The sequence below is a fragment of the Silene latifolia genome, chromosome 10, assembly GCF_048544455.1.
Source record: "Silene latifolia isolate original U9 population chromosome 10, ASM4854445v1, whole genome shotgun sequence".
NCBI classification, from domain to species: domain Eukaryota; kingdom Viridiplantae; phylum Streptophyta; class Magnoliopsida; order Caryophyllales; family Caryophyllaceae; genus Silene; species Silene latifolia.
In genome coordinates this window covers 112,033,483-112,058,137 of record NC_133535.1, presented here as the reverse complement: position 1 = coordinate 112,058,137, position 24,655 = coordinate 112,033,483, and the positions used below count along the sequence as shown (strand labels likewise).

Sequence of the window (24,655 nt, the reverse complement as noted above, 5' to 3'; positions counted from 1 at the left end):
GACTCCAGCAGCTCATAACTTCGTTAGTTTTAGCTTTGACTTGTCTTTTTAGCTCCTGAAATGGCTTCACGCATCCCGAGACAGCTATATTTCTTCTCCAACTCACTCTTCCTCCAAATGCATGCTAAACGGACGATAAACGGCTCGATTTCACTACTTCCTGGTCCATTCCTGCAAATAGAACAAAACAAACCAAAGTAACATATTCGGGGCATTTCGCAGCATAAAACTACGATAATAGCATAGAAATACGTGCATAAAAAGGCCTATAAGGGCTATATAGAATGCACGTATCAAATCTCCCCAAACCAAACCTTTACTCGTCCTCGAGTAAACTAAATGCAAACTAGTGGAACGGATAAGATAGCTCAGAGCTAGCTACAAATGCCCACTCAAACCAATTTAATGCAAGCAAACTAACACTTATAGCACAGCATTCAAATGCAAACGAGTTATAGGATGTTTATAAAATAGCTGAACCGTCGACCTTGCAAGACCTTTAATAATGGAATCTCACGGGTCACTCTTCTCTCATGAAGCAAAGGGTGAACATATATATGTAAGAGAGAAATAAAAATAGTCGCTCACCTAGACTACGACCCACATAAACATGCATGCAACTAATATGATAGACAATTCTAGCTACCGTTCACACATTCCAACCAAACAAGGTCCGTCACAGCCGAGGGCTTACAAAAATATGGTAAAGTGAGGCAATGGGTAAGAAAAGGCAAAACATTTATGGGAATGTGGAGGTATAGGCGGCCAAGCTAGTACCTAAACAATACCATATAACAACATCCATTTCCAACTCAATTATAGAATTAAGCATGAGTGCCCTTCATTTGGCACAAAACTCACCAAACCGAACTGAAAATACTCCTCAATAAATATAAGTAACGCATAGGAGCAGAAACCGTCTCATCAAACAACATCTTTTTCTTTCTTTTTTCCATCACGGTTTCTTTTTTTTTCGTTTTTGTTTTTCGATTTCTCTTTCTTTTTTCACGTTTTTTTCATTTTCCAATTCTTTTTCTTTTCATCCTCCTTCTTTCTTTTCTACCAACTCGAAATCAATATAATACAAACCAAACTTGGCACAATAAATTAGATACCGCAAAGATAATCTAGACTAGCTTGACAAGGCAGGCTAAATTTGGATGTAGCTAAGGGTCAACAGGCAAATTTGGCTAATGTGGAGTTCAATGGGTAAAAATGAAAGAAAAGGGAATGTAAGCGCCTCCCTGCGTGTGACACCAACCACTAACCCGAATGTATGTAGGCAAAAAGCAATTGAATTTCATATATGTGCAAATTAATGATACATGTTATGCAAGGAGTAACTACTCACAATCCTACATGAAACTGGTCATAAATGACACCAGTTTATACGGCTCTAATTCCTTAGAAATTATATGTAGGTTGCCAAAATTTCAGGTCAAGTCTAAACAGTCAGCTAAATTTTAACATTAACTCGTAGATATGCATAAGACAAAGCTAATAAGATAATAGTTCAATGCAAGGCTTAAGCAAAAAGACAATTGTAGTGCAATTTCATCATAGAAATCGACCGTTCCGACTCAACCTACATGCTAAAATAAACGTGAAATTTTTTGAATTTTTTCTAATTTTTCAATTTTTATGTGACTTTTTTGAATTTTATGGAAATAACAATGCAATGCATACAGAAATTAAACGTGATAACAGAAATGCAATAAAAACAACATGCAGAAACGGATATGGATGCATAACTTCCCCAAACCAAACCGTACAATGCCCTCATTGTACCAAAACATGGAAAGGAAATGCAAACTAAAAGAGGAGAGTGAAGATGCGGAAAACATACAAGAATACGCGAAGTAGGGACCTCCCCAAACCAGCCCGCAACATGGGAGGTCACTAATAGCTCCAGAACAGCGTCACAGGAAGCAGAACAAAACGAATCTACTCGTGGTACTTCGATCGAGAAGATAGAATACTCGATCGAGTACAATCAGCTGCCAAAGTGTTCGATCGAAGGAAGTAGAACCCTCGATCGAGAAGACCAATTATTACAACTAAAAAGAAATTTAAGGTTCGAAAAACAACTGAAAATAAAAATCTCCGGGTTGCCTCCCGGTAGCGCTAGTTTCAGTCAGGTCCCAGCTCGACCTTCTTTTCCTCGACAGCTGCTCCAGTCAATCAGAATCAAAGCAACTCAAAGCTCTTAATAGTAGATCATATAACTGCGCATGTGCTACACAAGAGCATAAGTAGCACCAAAGTATAATAGTAAAATAGGAAAATAAAATGTATAAACGTTTAAGCCTAATGAGTTTTCTATGAGAGCTCCTAAATTTGTCAACAAAATAAAGGAGCTCGGGAGCAATCATAAATAATTTAGGGCTCCGTTTCAGATTAACAAGTTTGTGACGACAAGTACGGTGAAAAACTATTAAATTACTTGTCCAGCTAGGAGGAGGTATAGTATTAAAATACAAAGCATGAGTCAAATGAGGCAATGTACTATTTAAACAAACAATAATAGAATTATCGTCAACTACCTCGGTGTGGTCGCTCTCAATGATGGAATCATTGACAAAGGAAGATATTACCTCTTCCGCGCTAGGAGCAATTACCGACTCAGCTATCTTCTCATCACCCTCCTTAGTGGAATCCGTCCCGTAAATCGCAGCCTCAAGCGCATCCAGCTCGGCCTTGAAAAGGGGAGATTCACCGTAACCATTATCTTCAGCAAAATCATCATCTAGAACAAACCCACATGACGTTTTATTGCTCACACTGGCCAATTCAATCGATCGAGTAGAAATGTTACTCGATCGAAGACTCTCCTCTTGATTTTCACTCGATCGAGTGCATGAAACAGCTCGATCGAACGTTTTCTCTGGAAATCCACTCGATCGAGCACTATTACTAGCTCGATCGAGTGATCTTTGCAGTGCATCGCAGAAATCTTCATAACTCGCTTCATTTTCGGATAGATCTTCGTAATCCGAGTCATCCAAATCATTAATAGCGCTAGGCAACTCGGGTCCTTCATGGGAAAGACCACTCTTGGTGTAGGTAAAGTATACCTTCTCTGGTTGCCCAACATTCGACTCAGCAGCTAACTGAGCTATTTGAGACTCCAGCTCAATGAGTTGAGCTTCTTTACGTCTATCATCTTCTTGCACTCGGAATGCAAGTGCCCTCAACAAAGATTTCAACTCAGCAATCTCTTCTTTCTGTTTATCAGGAGGAGGAGCTTGTTGTTGCGACGGCAAGACAAACGGAGGCTTTTGGTAGCCTCGTTGATAAGGCAGAAGTGGCGGCGCAACTACAGCGGAATGGCTAGCTCGTCTACGGTGCTTGAACGCGTAGACCTTATCGTTCTCTGCCATGCAAATAGCTGCATTGTGCCCAGCAGCACCACATCTCCCGCAGTAAATCACCTGTTGCGCCATATAATGGAACATAGGTGACGGGTCAAAGATACCCAAGCCTTCCCTTTGACTATATTTTACCTAGAACTGTCTAGGTAGGACCTGTAGGACCTATCAAAATAGCACTAAAGAAAAAGATGAGAACGGCCTCAAGGGATAAATCCCTTGAGACTAAAGACAGACAAAATTAAACAAATAAATAAAGTAATTGCCTCCCCGGCAACGGCGCCAAAATTTGTTACCGTCGTCAGGTACCAAAAATAAATACCTAGTTACACTAACAGAAGCTAGCAGTAAGTAGGGTCGATCTCCACAGGGAGGCGGTCACTATCCACTTGTCTACTTGGTCTGTCTAAGGTCACAGTGGGGGTTTTGAGTTGTTTTAACTAAACTAGTGAGATTAAAAAGGAATAAGAGAAATTAAATAGAGAGAGAGGACTAGGATTTCGGGTCATCAATGAACGTCAGTCAATTGCAGTTAAGGTTACAGATTAGTCGATGTGTCGGTCTAAGGGGCAACGAATATCTCCTTCCGGTCTCAATTCGCCTTAAAATACTATTAGCTTAGCTTCCGCCCTCACTAAAGCATCATATTGTTCACTGCAGGTCTCACCCCTTCCAACCTTCCGGTCCAGGTTAAGGCTTACCAAAATTAAATAGGCTAATTGCATCGATTCAACTAGCAGGATACAATTAAAGCAGTGATTAACAACATAGATAAAAACGACAACGACAATCTGCAAACTAATTAACAATTAACATCGGTCCATCGAATCCCCTAATCCCAGCAAAGAGAATTAGTTAGACATAATAAAGGGAAGAACATAATTAAAGAGAGAAATAATAAACATTAATAAAGGAGAAAAGGGAAAGAGAGGAAATTACAGTAAATCCGGGAAATAAGAGAAATGAATGTTTACAGAGAAAAGAGCAAAGTAAAAGTATCAAGGAACGCAGTCCAAGAGTGAAGAGAGGAGAGAAAAAGAGAGTTACAAATAACGTCTCTCCTTCCTATTTATAAGAAATAGGATTTTTATTTGACCTAATACGAAAAAGATTAAGAAAAGCCCGAGCCCATAGAAAACCACTCGATCGAGTGGTTTAGAACAACTCGATCGAGCAAATCCGAGATCAAACCACTCGATCGACTAGAAACTATACTCGATCGAGTAGACCCTAATAAGCAACTATTCGATCGAGCTAAGAAAGCACCCGATCGAGGTCTTCAACCATCCATAAGTACTCGATCGACTAGAAATGCACTCGATCTAGTGAAATATGACTCCAGCAGCTCATAACTTCGTTAGTTTCAGCTTTGACTTGTCTTTTTAGCTCCCGAAACGGCTTCACGCATCCCGAGACAGCTACATTTTTGTTCCAGCTCACTCTTCCTCCAAATGCATTCTAAACGGATGATAAACGGCTCGATTTCACTACTTCCTAGTCCATTCCTGCAAATAGAACAAAACAAACCAAAGTAGCATATTCGGGGCATTTCGTAGCATAAAACTACGATAATAGCATAGACATACGTGCATAAAAAGGCCTATAAGGGCTATATAGAATGCACGTATTACCTGATAATGACACTTTTCGGCTTCGGAGCTCTGAGGTGTAATTTTTGTTGGTTCCTCATCTGTCAGGATGGCAATGTCCAAAGCCATTATACCCAGTGTACACTGGATCTTTAAGGCCCACTCATCATAATTAAGGCCATTAAACTTTACAAAAGAGTCAGCAGATGCAAACATATTTGGAGATGCTGTAAACATTTATACATGTTTATCTATTAGTGCTTTGAAAAACTATCATACAGATTCAAATAAATAAATAAATAAAATATAAACTTGCATACATGTATTTAAATGACCTTTGGGCAACACTTAAATACAAGTAACCATCATTGATGTTAATATATACTTTAACAATTAATTATAACACACATGAATCAAATAAGGATGCTATCTTTGGATATACATACTATAAGACCCAATTTATGAATAACTAATCATTTTATATTATCAACTATATTTAATGACCCACCTTTGGGTGATCTCCCAAAATATAGATGACAAAAAATAATTGATCAATCAAACTATAATGTCATTTAACCATCTCTTTTAATCATGATCAATTAAAACTTTAATTTCAAATGTCTAAATGCAATATAACAAGGCCACTTTGGTGACTAACATGTAATACACAAAATAAACATTTAAATTTAATGAGTTATATAATCTTTTATGTGTTAATATTTCACAACACTTATCACCCATTCTTATGATATGCCAATGTACTGACTTATATTGTTGTTCTTTCATCTCTTGTATGTGCAAATCAAGAGTAAGTGACCATTTATCATGGTCCATAAAAGAAACCAAGTGAATAATGTAAAGTAATGTCATATATGTCTTCTTTCTATGTATGTATTAACAATCATTTGAGAACAGTGTTTAATATACATGTACTTCATACCTTAATGTAAACACGTATAAGGTAAAAAAGGCGTGGAACTTTAATCTACCCAAGACCATTGACAAAAAAAAAGGTCTGACATAGTCCAAAGAAAACCAAAGACATGATGAATAAGGTTTATCTTACATTCTAATGTTTGTCTAAGAAGTGACAGTAGTATTAGAACCACGAATAAGATGATTGTTGTCACAACAGGTGAAACTTTAATAGAACATTTACCTTTAAAGGGTAATTGTCCTGTTTGAACGAGGGCCGGAATACAAAATTAGACCCAAACATTGTATGCACTGAAACATCTGAATGAACATAATAACAGACAAAAAGGACGCAACGGCAAAACCAAGTGAATAAACATATGGTGTAAAAAATAATCATCTATTCATGATGACAGTAAACTAAGTGGAAGAAAATTCACCGACAATTGATAAACATATCAAATAAAAATCAGTGAATCAATTAAACGTATCTTTAATGGCTAAATTAATCAAATCTACAGTGGCTCTTGATACCAAATGTAAGATAAACTTAATGATTTCATTAATGAAATCAGTCCCAAGAATCAATATAAACTTGAATTAGTTCAACCCTAATACAATCAATAGACGGAATAAAGGACTAACCTCGGTCCATGTCTTACAGACGCAAATCAATACAATAAGAAGTATAAGACGATTGATTCTCCTCCTTAACCCTTTCCTTTATGTTCCTTTGATGATGGAGGAAGAAACTGACTTTCACCCTTTCACTTTAATCGTATGTATGTTTGTGTTTTTGTCAGATGAATAGATTATTATTTTTAACTCTAAGTATATATAATATATTACGTACTTTTTCGCACAATCAAACCCGATCGTACCATTTCGTGAAAGAGGTGTAAGAAAACATCTATGTAATTCATGACATAAGATGTTATTAGTCTTACTCATTTTATGGTCATTAGTAAGAGATGTTTTCTTTTGTAAATAATGAATATGTTACAATTCAAAAACATATGTTTCATATTAATTTGCTAATAAACATTAAGGGCTATACATCAAAGAGTAAGTTTCAATCTTAATTAAACCTTGATGGAGGGTTAATATTATGTTGTTGTTATGAAATTTGGTCCTCTCTCTACCTATAAATAGTGACCTTTGTCCATCACAAAGATCATCACAAAAATATTACAAACACATACATTAAAGGTTTATAGGCAAAGGGAGAGAAACCTCATTTCTCAACTAAGGATTTATTATTCAACAAAACTTATTATCATCATATTGTCCGGAGGTTTGTTCTAATATTATTAAAATTAAATTAAATTTGTGATAATCATGTAATTCAAGATCTTAGGGTTCATGTTATGACTTATATATTTAACATGTGGTATCAGAGCGTTGTTTAGAATGCATGATTATCCATTAAAAGGATTTATATAAATTGATATAGTATGAATAATAGATCCATTATTAACTCTATTTTGTTAACATATAATTATTTAAATTCCGCAATTTTAAGTTTGAAAACGATTTCATTATCGTGATTACATTAATAATAATTAAAATGATATTAGCTAGATTATAATGTTTTTAGTAACATTTTAATAATGTCGACTCTTACTAATGTTCAACTCATTTTATTATTGTCGTTGTTTATGTCGTTATAAATATTATTTTATTTTTTTGTAATTGTTTAACATTAACATTTATAAATAATATGTTTACTTTAACAATAATTTTTTATGACATTAAAATAATGTACTTTTAATGTATTAGTATGTTATACGACATAACTATATATTTTATACGAAGAAATGGTAAATGTAACATATTAACCTACATTTTTCTTTTCTCATCTTAAGCGAATAATAAATATTGTTCAAATGCAAGAATACATATTATTTGTCCACAGACAAATAGTATTTATATATATTTGAGTAATAATTAAGAAAAAATATTCTATTATAATTATGTTTTTTATGATAACCATTAAACGGTATCAAGTCTATATGCAATATTAGGTCACTACCCACAGGAGAACCTAAAATTATATAATTTAATTGTATGTGTTGTTTTATGACTAAATTATTGTATCCCGTTTGCAGTTAATGTATCGTCAACTCTTAATTCATATGCTACGTCTATAATCAAACTTAATGGAACTAACTACTCAGAATGGAAAGAGCAAGTTGAATTTTCCTTAGGAGTACTCAAACTGGACAAGGCTCTTATTACAGATAAGCCTGCACCATTATCTGATAAGAGTAATGTTGAGGAAAATAAACTCCACCTTCATTGGGATCGTTCTAACAGACTTAGCATGATGTTTATGCGAATGGCAATTGACACGAACATCAAGACATCCCTACCTAAACTGAGAGTGCAAAAGAATACTTGCAAGCCATTGAAGATCGGTTTAAGACTGCAGATAAATCCCTTGCTGGGAAACTTATGGCAGATCTTGTAACCATGAAGTTTGATGGTTCTCGCACAATGAGTGCTCATGTCATTGAAATGATAAATCTTGCGGCCAAACTTAAGAATTTGGGATTGACTATGGATGATGCTTTTCTAGTTCAATTTATCTTAACTAGCTTACCTTCTCATTATGAACCTTTCAAAATTCATTACAACACTATTACGGAAAAGTGGAGTCTAAATGAATTAACTAATAAATTGGTTCAAGAGGAGTCTAGGCAAGGCTCGCAAGGCATTAAAGTTGCTCATTTCGTTCAAGGAGTTGGGAAAAAGAATAATTCATCCCGTAAGAGAGAAGCACCTAAATCTCATGATGTTAATCAACCATTAAAGAAGAAAAAGAAAGATGATGTTTGCAAAATTGCAAGAAGAAACCTGGACATTTCCAGGCGGATTGTGCTAAACGTAAAGCATGGTTTGAAAAGAAAGGTAACCCAATGGGTTTCGTAAGTTATTTCGAATCAAATCTTACTAATGTATCTTCTTCTACTTGGTGGATTGACACCGGTGCTAACGTTCATGTTTCGAATTCTATGCAGGGATTCATTATGATCCAAACCACAAATTCAAGTGAGAATTTTATTTTTATGGGAAATAAAGCCAAAGCTCCAGTTAAAGTTGTTGGAACTTTTCGTCTAATTTTAGATAGCGGTTACCAGTTAGACTTATGTCAAACTCTTTATGTTTCGTCTATTTCTCGTAATTTAATTTCTGTAAGCGCACTTGATAAGTTTGGATATTCATTTGAAATAGGCAATAAAAATTTCAGTTTGTTTGAAAATTCTAACCTTATTGGTCGTGGAATATTAATAGATGGATTTTATAAACTTCATCTTAAACCTATTGAAGCTGAAATTTGTCTCACCTTGCATAATAAAGAAACAAAACGTAAGTCATCCAAAAATGACTCTTACTTCGTGTGGCATAAAAGACTAGGTCATATATCTAGCGAAAGAATAAAACGTTTAGTAAAAGATGGTGTTCTACCGGACATTGATTTTACTGAAATTACAGCTTGTGTTGATTGTATTAAAGGAAAAACTACGAAAAACACAAAGAAAGGAGCCACAAGAAGTACTCAACTTCTTGAAATTATACATACAGATATTTGTGGACCATTTGATGTTCCAACTTTCGGAGGAGAAAAATATTTCATTACTTTTATCGATGATTATTCACGTTACTGTTATCTTTATCTATTGCATGAAAAATCTCAATATGTGGATCCTGTACAAGCATACATTACCGAGGTTGAAAGACAATTAGAAAAGAAAGTGAAAATCATTAGATCTGATAGAGGTGGTGAATTTTATGGAAGGTATGACGAAACAGGACAACATCCTCGACCTTTTGCTAAACTTCTCCAAAAACTTGGAATTATTGCTCAATACACAACGTCTGGTTCGCCATGGCAGAACGGTGTAGCTGAAAGGCGAAATCGTACATATATGGAAATGGTTAGATCCATGATGAATCATGCTAACTTGCATATATCGTTATGGATGGATGGATACATTATCATGGTCCATAAAAGAAACCAAGTGAATAATGTAAAGTAATGTCATATATGTCTTCTTTCTATGTATGTATTAACAATCATTTGAGAACAGTGTTTAATATACATGTACTTCATACCTTAATGTAAACACGTATAAGGTAAAAAAGGCGTGGAACTTTAATCTACCCAAGACCATTGACAAAAAAAAAGGTCTGACATAGTCCAAAGAAAACCAAAGACATGATGAATAAGGTTTATCTTACATTCTAATGTTTGTCTAAGAAGTGACAGTAGTATTAGAACCACGAATAAGATGATTGTTGTCACAACAGGTGAAACTTTAATAGAACATTTACCTTTAAAGGGTAATTGTCCTGTTTGAACGAGGGCCGGAATACAAAATTAGACCCAAACATTGTATGCACTGAAACATCTGAATGAACATAATAACAGACAAAAAGGACGCAACGGCAAAACCAAGTGAATAAACATATGGTGTAAAAAATAATCATCTATTCATGATGACAGTAAACTAAGTGGAAGAAAATTCACCGACAATTGATAAACATATCAAATAAAAATCAGTGAATCAATTAAACGTATCTTTAATGGCTAAATTAATCAAATCTACAGTGGCTCTGATACCAAATGTAAGATAAACTTAATGATTTCATTAATGAAATCAGTCCCAAGAATCAATATAAACTTGAATTAGTTCAACCCTAATACAATCAATAGACGGAATAAAGGACTAACCTCGGTCCATGTCTTACAGACGCAAATCAATACAATAAGAAGTATAAGACGATTGATTCTCCTCCTTAACCCTTTCCTTTATGTTCCTTTGATGATGGAGGAAGAAACTGACTTTCACCCTTTCACTTTAATCGTATGTATGTTTGTGTTTTTGTCAGATGAATAGATTATTATTTTTAACTCTAAGTATATATAATATATTACGTACTTTTTCGCACAATCAAACCCGATCGTACCATTTCGTGAAAGAGGTGTAAGAAAACATCTATGTAATTCATGACATAAGATGTTATTAGTCTTACTCATTTTATGGTCATTAGTAAGAGATGTTTTCTTTTGTAAATAATGAATATGTTACAATTCAAAAACATATGTTTCATATTAATTTGCTAATAAACATTAAGGGCTATACATCAAAGAGTAAGTTTCAATCTTAATTAAACCTTGATGGAGGGTTAATATTATGTTGTTGTTATGAAATTTGGTCCTCTCTCTACCTATAAATAGTGACCTTTGTCCATCACAAAGATCATCACAAAAATATTACAAACACATACATTAAAGGTTTATAGGCAAAGGGAGAGAAACCTCATTTCTCAACTAAGGATTTATTATTCAACAAAACTTATTATCATCATATTGTCCGGAGGTTTGTTCTAATATTATTAAAATTAAATTAAATTTGTGATAATCATGTAATTCAAGATCTTAGGGTTCATGTTATGACTTATATATTTAACATGTGGTATCAGAGCGTTGTTTAGAATGCATGATTATCCATTAAAAGGATTTATATAAATTGATATAGTATGAATAATAGATCCATTATTAACTCTATTTTGTTAACATATAATTATTTAAATTCCGCAATTTTAAGTTTGAAAACGATTTCATTATCGTGATTACATTAATAATAATTAAAATGATATTAGCTAGATTATAATGTTTTTAGTAACATTTTAATAATGTCGACTCTTACTAATGTTCAACTCATTTTATTATTGTCGTTGTTTATGTCGTTATAAATATTATTTTATTTTTTTGTAATTGTTTAACATTAACATTTATAAATAATATGTTTACTTTAACAATAATTTTTTATGACATTAAAATAATGTACTTTTAATGTATTAGTATGTTATACGACATAACTATATATTTTATACGAAGAAATGGTAAATGTAACATATTAACCTACATTTTTCTTTTCTCATCTTAAGCGAATAATAAATATTGTTCAAATGCAAGAATACATATTATTTGTCCACAGACAAATAGTATTTATATATATTTGAGTAATAATTAAGAAAAAATATTCTATTATAATTATGTTTTTTATGATAACCATTAAACGGTATCAAGTCTATATGCAATATTAGGTCACTACCCACAGGAGAACCTAAAATTATATAATTTAATTGTATGTGTTGTTTTATGACTAAATTATTGTATCCCGTTTTGCGTTAATGTATCGTCAACTCTTAATTCATATGCTACGTCTATAATCAAACTTAATGGAACTAACTACTCAGAATGGAAAGAGCAAGTTGAATTTTCCTTAGGAGTACTCAAACTGGACAAGGCTCTTATTACAGATAAGCCCGCACCATTATCTCGATAAGAGTAATGTTGAGGAAAATAAACTCCACCTTCATTGGGATCGTTCTAACAGACTTAGCATGATGTTTATGCGAATGGCAATTGACACGAACATCAAGACATCCCTACCTAAACTGAGAGTGCAAAAGAATACTTGCAAGCCATTGAAGATCGGTTTAAGACTGCAGATAAATCCCTTGCTGGGAAACTTATGGCAGATCTTGTAACCATGAAGTTTGATGGTTCTCGCACAATGAGTGCTCATGTCATTGAAATGATAAATCTTGCGGCCAAACTTAAGAATTTGGGATTGACTATGGATGATGCTTTTCTAGTTCAATTTATCTTAACTAGCTTACCTTCTCATTATGAACCTTTCAAAATTCATTACAACACTATTACGGAAAAGTGGAGTCTAAATGAATTAACTAATAAATTGGTTCAAGAGGAGTCTAGGCAAGGCTCGCAAGGCATTAAAGTTGCTCATTTCGTTCAAGGAGTTGGGAAAAAGAATAATTCATCCCGTAAGAGAGAAGCACCTAAATCTCATGATGTTAATCAACCATTAAAGAAGAAAAAGAAAGATGATGTTTGCAAATTCTGCAAGAAACCTGGACATTTCCAGGCGGATTGTGCTAAACGTAAAGCATGGTTTGAAAAGAAAGGTAACCCAATGGGTTTCGTAAGTTATTTCGAATCAAATCTTACTAATGTATCTTCTTCTACTTGGTGGATTGACACCGGTGCTAACGTTCATGTTTCGAATTCTATGCAGGGATTCATTATGATCCAAACCACAAATTCAAGTGAGAATTTTATTTTTATGGGAAATAAAGCCAAAGCTCCAGTTAAAGTTGTTGGAACTTTTCGTCTAATTTTAGATAGCGGTTACCAGTTAGACTTATGTCAAACTCTTTATGTTTCGTCTATTTCTCGTAATTTAATTTCTGTAAGCGCACTTGATAAGTTTGGATATTCATTTGAAATAGGCAATAAAAATTTCAGTTTGTTTGAAAATTCTAACCTTATTGGTCGTGGAATATTAATAGATGGATTTTATAAACTTCATCTTAAACCTATTGAAGCTGAAATTTGTCTCACCTTGCATAATAAAGAAACAAAACGTAAGTCATCCAAAAATGACTCTTACTTCGTGTGGCATAAAAGACTAGGTCATATATCTAGCGAAAGAATAAAACGTTTAGTAAAAGATGGTGTTCTACCGGACATTGATTTTACTGAAATTACAGCTTGTGTTGATTGTATTAAAGGAAAAACTACGAAAAACACAAAGAAAGGAGCCACAAGAAGTACTCAACTTCTTGAAATTATACATACAGATATTTGTGGACCATTTGATGTTCCAACTTTCGGAGGAGAAAAATATTTCATTACTTTTATCGATGATTATTCACGTTACTGTTATCTTTATCTATTGCATGAAAAATCTCAATATGTGGATCCTGTACAAGCATACATTACCGAGGTTGAAAGACAATTAGAAAAGAAAGTGAAAATCATTAGATCTGATAGAGGTGGTGAATTTTATGGAAGGTATGACGAAACAGGACAACATCCTCGACCTTTTGCTAAACTTCTCCAAAAACTTGGAATTATTGCTCAATACACAACGTCTGGTTCGCCATGGCAGAACGGTGTAGCTGAAAGGCGAAATCGTACATATATGGAAATGGTTAGATCCATGATGAATCATGCTAACTTGCATATATCGTTATGGATGGATGGATACATTACGAACAGCTGTTTATATCTTAAATAGAGTACCAAGTAAGTCCGTTCCAAAGACGCCATTTGAACTTTGGAAACGGTGGAAACCTAGTCTAAGACATCTCCAAATTTGGGGTTGCCCAGCTGAAGCTAGAATTTACAATCCACATGAAAAGAAATTGGATTTAAAGACAATCAGTGGTCACTTTATAGGTTACCCTGAAAAATCCAAAGGATATAGGTTTTATTGTCCTAACCATAGTACGAGAATTATTGAAACCGGTAACGCCAGATTCTATGAGAATGATGAAATCAGTGGGAGTACTAAACAACAAGAAGTGATCATTCAAGAAATACGGGTACCAATCCCTATACCCTTAATTTCGAATGATATTGGAAATCCTCCTATTGTTGAACCCATTCACAATAATGAGGAAAACCAAATAATTGATCATCAAATTCATAATGAGACTTTCACCAATCATAATGATGATGAAGCACCACAAGAACCGCCGTTAAGAAGATCTCAACGACAACGGAGATCGGCTATTCCTGATGATTACGAGCTTTATCTAATAGAATCTCAAGGGACTCAGGACCCGATTTCTTATTCACAAGCCATTAAGGATGTTAATTCTTATAAATGGATTGATGCCATGAAAGATGAATTAAAATCTATGGAAAGTAATCAAGTATGGGAAATCGTTCAATTGCCTCCGGGCCATAAAGTCGTCGGATGTAAATGGGTCTTTAAGACCAAACGTGACTCCAACGGAAAAATTGAACGATATAAAGCTCGACTTGTTTTCAAAGGTTTTAATCAGAAAGAAGGCATTGACTACAATGAGATTTTTGCTCCTGTTTCAAGAAAATATTCTCTAAGAATTATCATGGCATTAGTAGCTCATTATGACTTAGAATTACATCAAATGGATGTAAAAACCGCCTTTTTAAATGGAGATTTAGAAGAACAAGTCTAGATGCGTCAACCCGAAGGCTTCATAATTGAAGATCAGGAAGACATGGTCTGCAAACTTAAGAAATCAATATATAGATTGAAACAAGCTTCGAGGCAATGGTATTTAAAGTTTCATGAAACCATAACTGCTTTCGGTTTCACTGAAAACGTTGTTGACTCTTGCATTTATCTCAAGTTCAGTGGCAGTAAGTTCATATTTTTGGTTTTGTATGTTGATGATATTTTATTAGCCAGTAGCGACCTTGGTTTATTACGTAAAACTAAGGATTATCTCTCTACAAACTTTGAAATGAAAGATATGGGTGAGGCTTCTTATGTGATAGGAATAGAAATATTCCGTGATAGATCACAAGGAATTTTAGGATTGTCTCAGAAAGCATATATTGACAAAGTACTTGAGAGATTTGGCTTGACGACTTGTTCCTCTAGTCCTGTGCCACTGCATAAAGGAGACAAACTTGTTCTTGAGCAGTGTCCAAAGACTCTTATGTAACGAGAAGAAATGACAAAGTATCCTTATGCATCTCTTGTAGGGAGTTTCATGTATGCACAGGTCTGTACTAGACCTGATATCAGCCACGCTGTTGGCATGTTGGGTAGATTTCAAAGCAACCCAGGAATTGATCATTGGAAAGCTGCAAAGAAAGTACTGCGATATTTAAAGGGAACAAGAAACTACATGCTCACCTATAGAAAATCAAGTCATCCACAGGTGACTGGTTATTCTGATTCAGATCTTGATGTCCTGACACTAGGATTTGCACTCTTGGCTATTTGTATCTCTTATGTGGAGGTGCAATATCATGGAGAAGTAAAAAATCTGAGTTGCTTTTCGGATCCACCATGATGGCTGAATATGTGGCATGTTATGAGGCTTCAATTCAAGGAACATGGTTGCGTAATTTTGTCTCACAGTTTGGTGCTTTAAGTTTTATCTCTAAGCCACTACTTGTCTACTGTGACAATAAAGCTGCAACATTTTTCTCAAAGCATGGCAGGATAACCAAAGGTTTAAAACACATGGACCTCAAATACCTATTACTAAAGCAAGATGTTAAACTAAAGAAAATTGTCGTCGAATCAATAAGTACAGATTTACAAGTGGCAAACATATTTACGAAAGGATTACCTGCACCAACTTTTCAGAAACACACTGAGAGTATGGGTCTTACAGATAGTTCCTAATTTTTTCATATTATGCCATTTGATTTCTATTTATGCACGACAATTATTGAGCTCTATATATAACGTTTACATCTGCCTTTTCTGTTTTCTAATGTGTACACCTCAAGTATTAGATGAATAAAACAGAATAAGTCTTTCATACAAGACCTTATGTGACCATTACGATACTCTTACTTATGGTCTAGATATGAAAGTTATTAATGTAGTAGTACATGGAAGTAAGCATGTTGCAAAATAACATGTACACGCCATGACTCCCATTGATCGCTAGATTATCCAAGACACTTATGATAACCAATTAAGAAATTTTAGCATATCATGCGCGCCTTATGAATTTAATATGAAAATACTAAAATATATTCCTAATGACCAAGTGGGAGACTGTAAGAAAACATCTATGTAATTCATGACATAAGATGTTATTAGTCTTACTCATTTTATGGTCATTAGTAAGAGATGTTTTCTTTTGTAAATAATGAATATGTTACAATTCAAAAACATATGTTTCATATTAATTTGCTAATAAACATTAAGGGTTATACATCAAAGAGTAAGTTTCAATCTTAATTAAACTTTGATGGAAGGTTAATATAATTATGTTGTATGTTATGAAATTTGGTCATCTCTCTACCTATAAATAGTGACCTTTGTCCATCACAAAGATCATCACAAAAATATTACAAACACATACATTAAAGGTTTATAGGCAAAGGGAGAGAAACCTCATTTCTCAACTAAGGGTTTATTATTCAACAAAACTTATTATCATCATGTTGTCCGGAGGTTTGTTTGTTCTAAAATTATTAAAATAAAATTACATTTGTGATAATCATGTAATTCAAGATCTTAGGGTTCACGTTATGACTTATAAATTTAACAAGAGGACGTATATTAGGGTAAGGTAAGAGGGAATAATAATTCCCGTACTTTAATTACATTTAATCGAGATCGATCCATCACGGTGTCGTCTTTTATATTAAAGTCTCGTAACATTTAATATTAACTTAACTTCTATTTAAACCCGAAACACATAGGCCACTGAAATATTATAAAATATTCTAACAAAGAAATGATCGACGACACAACCATAGCCGAACTCAAGTACTTGAAACTTGTTATCAAAGAAACCCTAAGGCTTCATCCTCCTTTTCCTTTGTTAGTCCCTCGACAATCGATGGACCGGTGTCAAATAAATGGGTATGAGATCGATCAGAACACTCGCATTTTCATCAATGGCTGGGCAATCGGAAGGGACCCCAAATATTGGAAGGATCTCGACATTTTTAATCCATAAAGATTTGATGGGTCGTTAGTAGATTACAAAGGAAATTACTTTGAGCTAATTCCATTTGGGTCGGGGAGGAGAATATGCCCGGGCATGGGACTTGGCATTGCCATTATTGAACTTGCCTTAGCCATGTTGCTATACCACTTCGATTGGAAGTTGCCCCTAGGTACGACACCGGATGATGTTGACATGGATGAAACTTTTGGAAGTTCCTATCATTCTTGACTAACAAGTAACAAGTAGGGAGTAACCTGACGTCTGATCTGTTAATTACTAGTGGTGGATTTAAAGGGGACTAGTAGGGGCGGTCGTCTCTATTGGATATTAGGAATTTTAAATTTCTTAGTTAAAATTTTCGAAATTCAACGAGGTTTACTTTATGACATTACTAGTTTGCCTCCGCTGAAATTTTCCGCTCCCTAATGAAGAATCCCGACTCCGCCAATGTTAATTACTCCTACTTGTGTGTTGTTGGAGTCTTGTAGGGACTATACACGGTACTTACAGTAAGCTATTGTAGCTAAAAGTTAACAAAGAATCATGTAAGCGTTTGTGCTACTTAAGGGTGTGTTTGGATTGAGAGATTTAGGGTGTGTTTGGATTGAGGGATTTGGAGGGAAAAGAAAGGGAGTGAGAGTAGAGATTTAGAATCCCTAGGTTGGATAGAAAATGAGGGTGGAGGGAAATGGAGGGGGGGGGGGGAGATTTGGAGGGATCCAATTTCTCTCCTCCAAGCCTAATCAAAATCTCTCCACAATAGGCAAGATTTGGAGGGAAATTGTATCCAAACAACCACACTCAATTCCCCCTCCTCTTCCCTTCTCTCCCTTTTCCTTCCCTCCTTCCCCCTTCCCTCCCTTTCCCTCCACTTTTGCTATCCAATCACACCCTTAAGAAGAAAGGGAGAGGAGAGAATTGGAAGGATGAGAAATTCATTATTTGGTTAGAAAAATGAAGGTTGAGGGATTTGGAGGGGAAGGAAAATGGATCCCCTCCATTTCTCTTCTACAAGGCAAGTTATTTTCCCATGAACATAGGCAAGATTTAGAGGAAAAATCACTTCCTCCATTTTCCCTCCCCAACCTTTCCCTTCCTTCCTTACCCCTCCCCTCCTTTTTCCTCCTTTTTTCCTATCCAAACAAGGCTTAAGGGTGTCTTTGGAAAGTAAAAGTGGAGGAAAATGGAGGGGAGGGGGAAGGAGGGAAGAGAAAGGGAGAGAAGGGAAGGGGATGGGAAATGGAGTGTGGTTATTTAGATACAATTTACCTCCAAATCTTGCCTAGTATGGAGAGATTTTGATTTGCCTTGAAGAGGAGAAAATGAATCCCTGCCCCTCCATTTCCCTCCAACCTTATTTCCTATATATCCAAGCAAGAAATTTTAAATTCCCTACTCTCCCTCCCTTTCTTTTCCTTCTAAATCTCTCAATCCAAACACACCCTAAGTGCAATTTTCCGTGATTTTTCTGTGAATATAAAATAAACACAAATACATGTATCCTTTATTTTGTAACAAAATACAACCAGTTTAAGTGGGCAAATTTGGAACAACTAAAGGGGTAAGCCGCTATGTAATTTGAATGAATGTTTTACTTTAGATCTAAAAAATCAAAAATTAATGTCGTGGATCCATAAACGAGAAATAATTTGAAATGAACATTAATTTAATAAATAGTTTATTAAAATAATTTTTAAAAAAATTCCAAACATACCGTCCTGATGAGAAGCGAGGGTTTCAAAATACGTAATCAATTTTAATTTCAATGAAATCATGAATATCAAATTAAGATTCTTTGTTTGCGAAACAAGGAATTTGAAATCCAATTTCTATGTTTGGCAATACAAGGAAATTGAGAATCCAAATTTGATCGAAACTCAGTTTTGAAGTATTCAACTCATATTCCAAGGTTGTAGGCTAAAATTTTCAGCACATCAACATAAACAAAATTGCCGTTCGACATAAATTTTAACTACAACCCAAAAATTTCAACATCAAAACAAAAAGAAGAAACAAATTGTCTAACTATCATAAAGTTCAACCTATAGTTTTCAACTAGAATGCTCTACTACGCTCATCAAGACAAAGCAAAATCCAATCCAACTTTTGATCACTCGGAAGGTCTTTGAGAACTTGAAATTTGACCGGCGCCTCCACGAACATATTTATGACTCTTAGAACTTGAGAACGGAGGATGCCAACAACTTTCAAAACCTCATCAAATACCTCTTTTCCTCCCAAAGTTAGAGTTGCTTTTAGTCTAGCCTCAACATATATGTTTTGAGTGTGTCAGCAACTTTGACTAACTTTGACTAATCGCACCAGCTAGACTATCACATTATATGGAGCTAATAAGAAACCTTCGCCATTGATATACCCTAAGTCCATAAGAAAATACTTATTCTTTGGTACTTTAAAATTATAAGCATGCCTTTGAAGAGCGTCGCGGAGGACACGTTGATCAGGAGCACACCCTTCCCACCCAGATAGAACCTATGTAATACAGAGTTTTGGATCACAAGTTGCTAAAACATTTGTGCTAATGTGATTATTTCTATCCCGATACCTATGTCGATCCTCTAAAGGGACAGTCATATCTATATGAGTGCCATCAAGGGCGCCAACCACACCCTCAAACCATTTCCATTTTTGGGTCATTGGCAAAACTAGTGGTAGCATCTACTTCCTTAATGTAATATCTTCCTATTTTTAAAACAGCTCGGAGCACCGTGTGAAATTGGTGACTCACGGTTTCTCCTGATCATGCAAAAAGAGCTTGAATAGATCGATTTTTCAAATTGTGAGCAAGGGTATGGAGAAAAATTGCGACAACTCCTTCATTAGTCACGTTTCTAGAGGTCACTAACCCACCCTTTGATCTCAGAATCCTACATCATTTCTCAAAACAACGCCGATCAAAACGCAATTGCTCTTGACATTTCCTATTGTTTCTTAATGTATCTAACCACACTGCTCTTTTCTGCAAACGTTCGTGTTCATTCCAAGCCAAATCCCTGACCTTATACCTTTTGTAATTCAACTCCCCTACTATATCAACAACAAAACCCACAACTAGCGTGGAAAAAGCTCCATATCATCATCTTCTTCTTCTTCTTCTATTTTTACATGTTTCAATGATTCTAGTTCATTATTATCACCAACCATATTACTTTATAACATGTGAATTAGCATCCTTGCTTTTTAACTCCAACTCATAAATCACATGAACAACACTAAATTTTAGCAAAATTATACATCATCAGCATCATTCAAATCAACCAGAATTGCTTACCACAAAAGACAATTACGGAAACGATTACAATTCACACAGTTCGTATTTCTTCCAGTAAAATAATCACCACAACTAATATTTCATCGTGTTAACGTCCTAATTACAGTTTACTCGATAAAAAAATAACCAAAACACCTACAAACCGAAATGCACAATCATCAACATTAATCAATACTCTAATTCACTGGAAATCTAAATCAAATGATAAAAAACCAGTGATATATAATCAAATCAACTATACAAACAAACACATACTTCGATTACAATAAAATCGAAAAAACCCTAGAAAAATCGAATATGCAACGAAACAAATATTAATGCATACAAAGAGTAATTAGAAGCATAAACTGTGGATATATCGGAAAAGATAAGGAAACGTACTTAAATTGTTCTTTCAATTAGCCGTTTATTGCATAAACCCTATAAATTGGGATGAAAATTGTTGAGAAATAGGAGAGAGGGAGTGACGAAGGAAGTGTGATAGTAGTGTATTTGGAAATACGTGGGGTTTGGGGGTTGATTTGAAATAGGATAGTTTATTAAAGTTGAAAATCCAAATTCAAATCCAAATGCCACTAAACAGCCAATTTGGCCCAAATTCATATTTGAAAATCAAATCCCCTTTCCCAAACAGCCCATTATAGAGTTCAAAAGTAACGGCTTAAGGCCACCCCAAGCAAGGTCAATTGGTGAAAGGTCACCTTAATCCATATTTAAGCAAAAGATTAGGATGACTCAAGGGTTGAAAAGGTGAGAAGAGGTCAATTGGTGACCTTCACTTGCTCAAATTGACCCAAGAATTGACCTTACATGTGTCAAATTGTAATTGGTTACAATATTTAAAATCCAATAAAAAAAAACTAATATATTAACATTAAAAGTACAAAGAGTATGCGGTTTTTTTAATGTATGCAGCTTTTTTAATTATGTATGCGGTTTTTTTAATTATGTATACGTTTTTTTAATGTATGCGGCTTTTTTTAATTGCTCAAATTATGTATGCGGTTTTTTTATTGTCAATGAAATCGGCTTTTCGATTATTAAATTTTAACTTTGTTATTTAATAATTTTTTTCCGAAGTGTACGTCATTAAATTAATGTTTAATATATTGGAGTACTTTTATTTTTTTAAAATTACAATAAAAACTTGTGTATAATTAGTTAGTAAATAATAATTGAAAAAAGTAAGAGAGAGGTTTTAGTGGGGTAGAGTGTAGAAAATGATAGAAAATGTTAGAAAGTGGAAAATGATTGGATTAATTGACCCAGGTCGTGACCTTTTGCTTGGGGGGTGAACATGGGTCAAGTTAATAAGGAGTGATTAAGAGTAAAATTCTAATTGACCCGATTAAGTCGACCTTTTGCTTGGGGATGGTCTAAGGTACACAATTCCATATATAAACTTCAGCTCGGTTAGCTTGATATGTAACCTTCAATATTATTGCATGTTCATATTGCATGTTATAAATTAATTCACAATAACAGGACATCTATGAACAAGGAAGGCAAAGATGGAAAAGAATTTAAGGCATTGTTTTCAGACATGGCTGAGATCAGCTCTGGATTATCTATGGCTGATCTTTATCCGTCGTTCAAGTTTATAAACACCATCAGTGGAATGAAAAGAAAACTCGAAAGTTTGGCTAAGAGAGCTGATACATTAATGAACCCAATAATTGAAGAACACATGATTAACAAGCAAACGGGATGATCATGAGGAGAATGTTATGGGTGATTTGGTGGATGTTCTTCTAAACTTTTACAAGGGTGATCTGCATCCAACCTCTAATGGCTTCTCTCTCACAACTGATAACATCAAAGCTATTGTTTTGGTATGCTCGATCCTTAGTGCTAATCTGTTTATCTCCCCCGTCCTAGTCAATAGTTTACATTTGCTTTATTTCCCCTTCAAATTATTCAGTGGGACAGAGGGAGTACTTATTCTAAATGAATTCAATGCTAATCTATTTATTACTTTAATACTTATGTGAAGGAATTGTTTGGTGGTGGAAGTGAGACATCGTCGACAGCAATAGAATGGGCGATGTCTGAATTACTAAAGAACCAAGCAGCAATGGAGAAGGCTAAAAATGAAGTGTGGTAAGTTCTTGAAGGAAAAGAAATGATCGATGAAACAAGTTTAGACCAACTCAAGTACTTGAAACTTGTTATCAAAGAAACGTTGAGGCTTCATCCCCCTTTCCCTTTGTTAGTTCCTCGACAATCGATGGCTCCATGCCAAATAAACGGGTATGAGATCGATCATAACACCCGTATTTTCATCAATGCGTGGGCCATCGGAAAGGACCCCAAGTATTGGAAGGACCCTGAAATATTTAATCCTGAAAGATTTGAAGGGTCATTAGTAGATTATTACAAGGGAGATCATTTTGAATTGATTCCGTTTGGGTCAGGGAGGAGAATATTCCCGGGCATTGGTTTTGCCGTAGCCACTATTGAGCTTGCTTTAGCCATGTTACTATACCACTTCGATTTGAATTTGCCCGAAGGGACTAAGGCTGAAGAGATTGACATGGATGAAACATTTGGTATAGTTGCAAGAAGGAAATTTTTTTTTTTTTTTGGCAGCTGTAAAGAAAGACACGACTAACAAACAAACAACCTAGTTGCCCATAACTCCTTTTGCAAGGTTATGAGCAATTCTATTAAACCTACGCGGCACAAACCTAAACGATAAACAATGAAAAAAAAGGAAAAAGAAGACGCATGTCTTGAATGACACCATCAATGAGATGGTGTTCCTTCTCCAGCCCGGCAAGTTGAGCCAGAAGTTGAAGACAATCCGAGTTGACCTCCAAATGAAGGATCCCTTGTGAAAAAGCCCACCTTAGCACATCCCATAGTCCTAACGCTTCAGCTTGTAATCCAGATTCCGCAGAAATCCTAACACTTCTGGACAACAGTGACTTTCCACCATCCCCATAGGCCACCCACCCAATACCCGCATGTCCCACCGATTTCCATCCCGCATCTACCATAACCCGAATAGCCTGACACCCTCTCCCACCTCCTACCACAAAGAAGGGCCGCCCTTCTCGTAAATGACATAGATCATTGGCACATGTGTCCACTTCCACACCTCCCTTATCTTTCTTGCCAGACTCAAGCTCCCTCAACGCCGTCTCCACCGAACATGACCACAAACCAAAAAATATTTGAGGATGAAAGTGTTCCCCCTGAAACAGAATTCGGTTCCGCACCAGCCATAAGCACCATAGGGTGGCCAGGAACTTAATGACCTTAATCTCCGCATCCTCCGTTTTTCTTAAATAGATTATCCAGTTAATGACCCAGTCCCCAATATTGATGTGGGCACTGCCTAGTGTCCTAATTCCGAGATCGGAACAAGCCCAGACCCGACAAGCGATTCGGCAATCTCGAAACATATGAGCACTTGTCTCGGCAAGCCCCTCACAGTCCACACACAACTTACAGGAGGAGTCCACCTGAATATTTCTCCTCATAAACTCAGCCCCCATCGGCAGTGAGTTGGTCAAAAGTCTCCACAAGAAGACCTTCCACGAACTCGGCCCCGGTAAATTCCAGAGAATTTTCTTGCAGAAGGACACCCCTGCCTCATTAATCCGATCTTTATCCTTAGTGGTACCATGAATCTTCATATACTCCTCAAAAGCAATACCATACCCACTCTTAACAGAATAAAGACCATCACTAGTGTGTTTCCAAAACACCTTGTCGCGCACCTGTGACAAACAACAAGGAATGACCAAGATCTTATTCACCGACTCCGGCGTAAACAAAAAGCGAAGGAAACCCGTATCCCAGGACCCATCAATCAACCTCAGATCCTTCACCTGTAAATCTTTTAACCAGACATTGTCAGGTAACATGGCATTGTCACTTGGTTCAGGCCTTTCACCATTCACCCAACAGGAGTTCCAAACCGAAAGGCTAGAATTAATCCCAGGCTTCCAAGCAATATTATGCAAAATTAGCTC

At 35.4% G+C, this 24,655-nt stretch overlaps 2 pseudogenes; both read left to right on the top strand.

Annotated features, from left to right (window-relative positions):
• LOC141608074 (desmethyl-deoxy-podophyllotoxin synthase-like) overlaps nucleotides 1-17,611 on the top strand; it is a 33,217-nt pseudogene extending 15,606 nt beyond the window's left edge.
• A 4,556-nt stretch (nucleotides 17,612-22,167) lies between these two features.
• Nucleotides 22,168-23,286, top strand: LOC141608073 (melianol synthase CYP71BQ5-like; annotated as a pseudogene).
• Nucleotides 23,287-24,655: the final 1,369 nt, after the last annotated feature.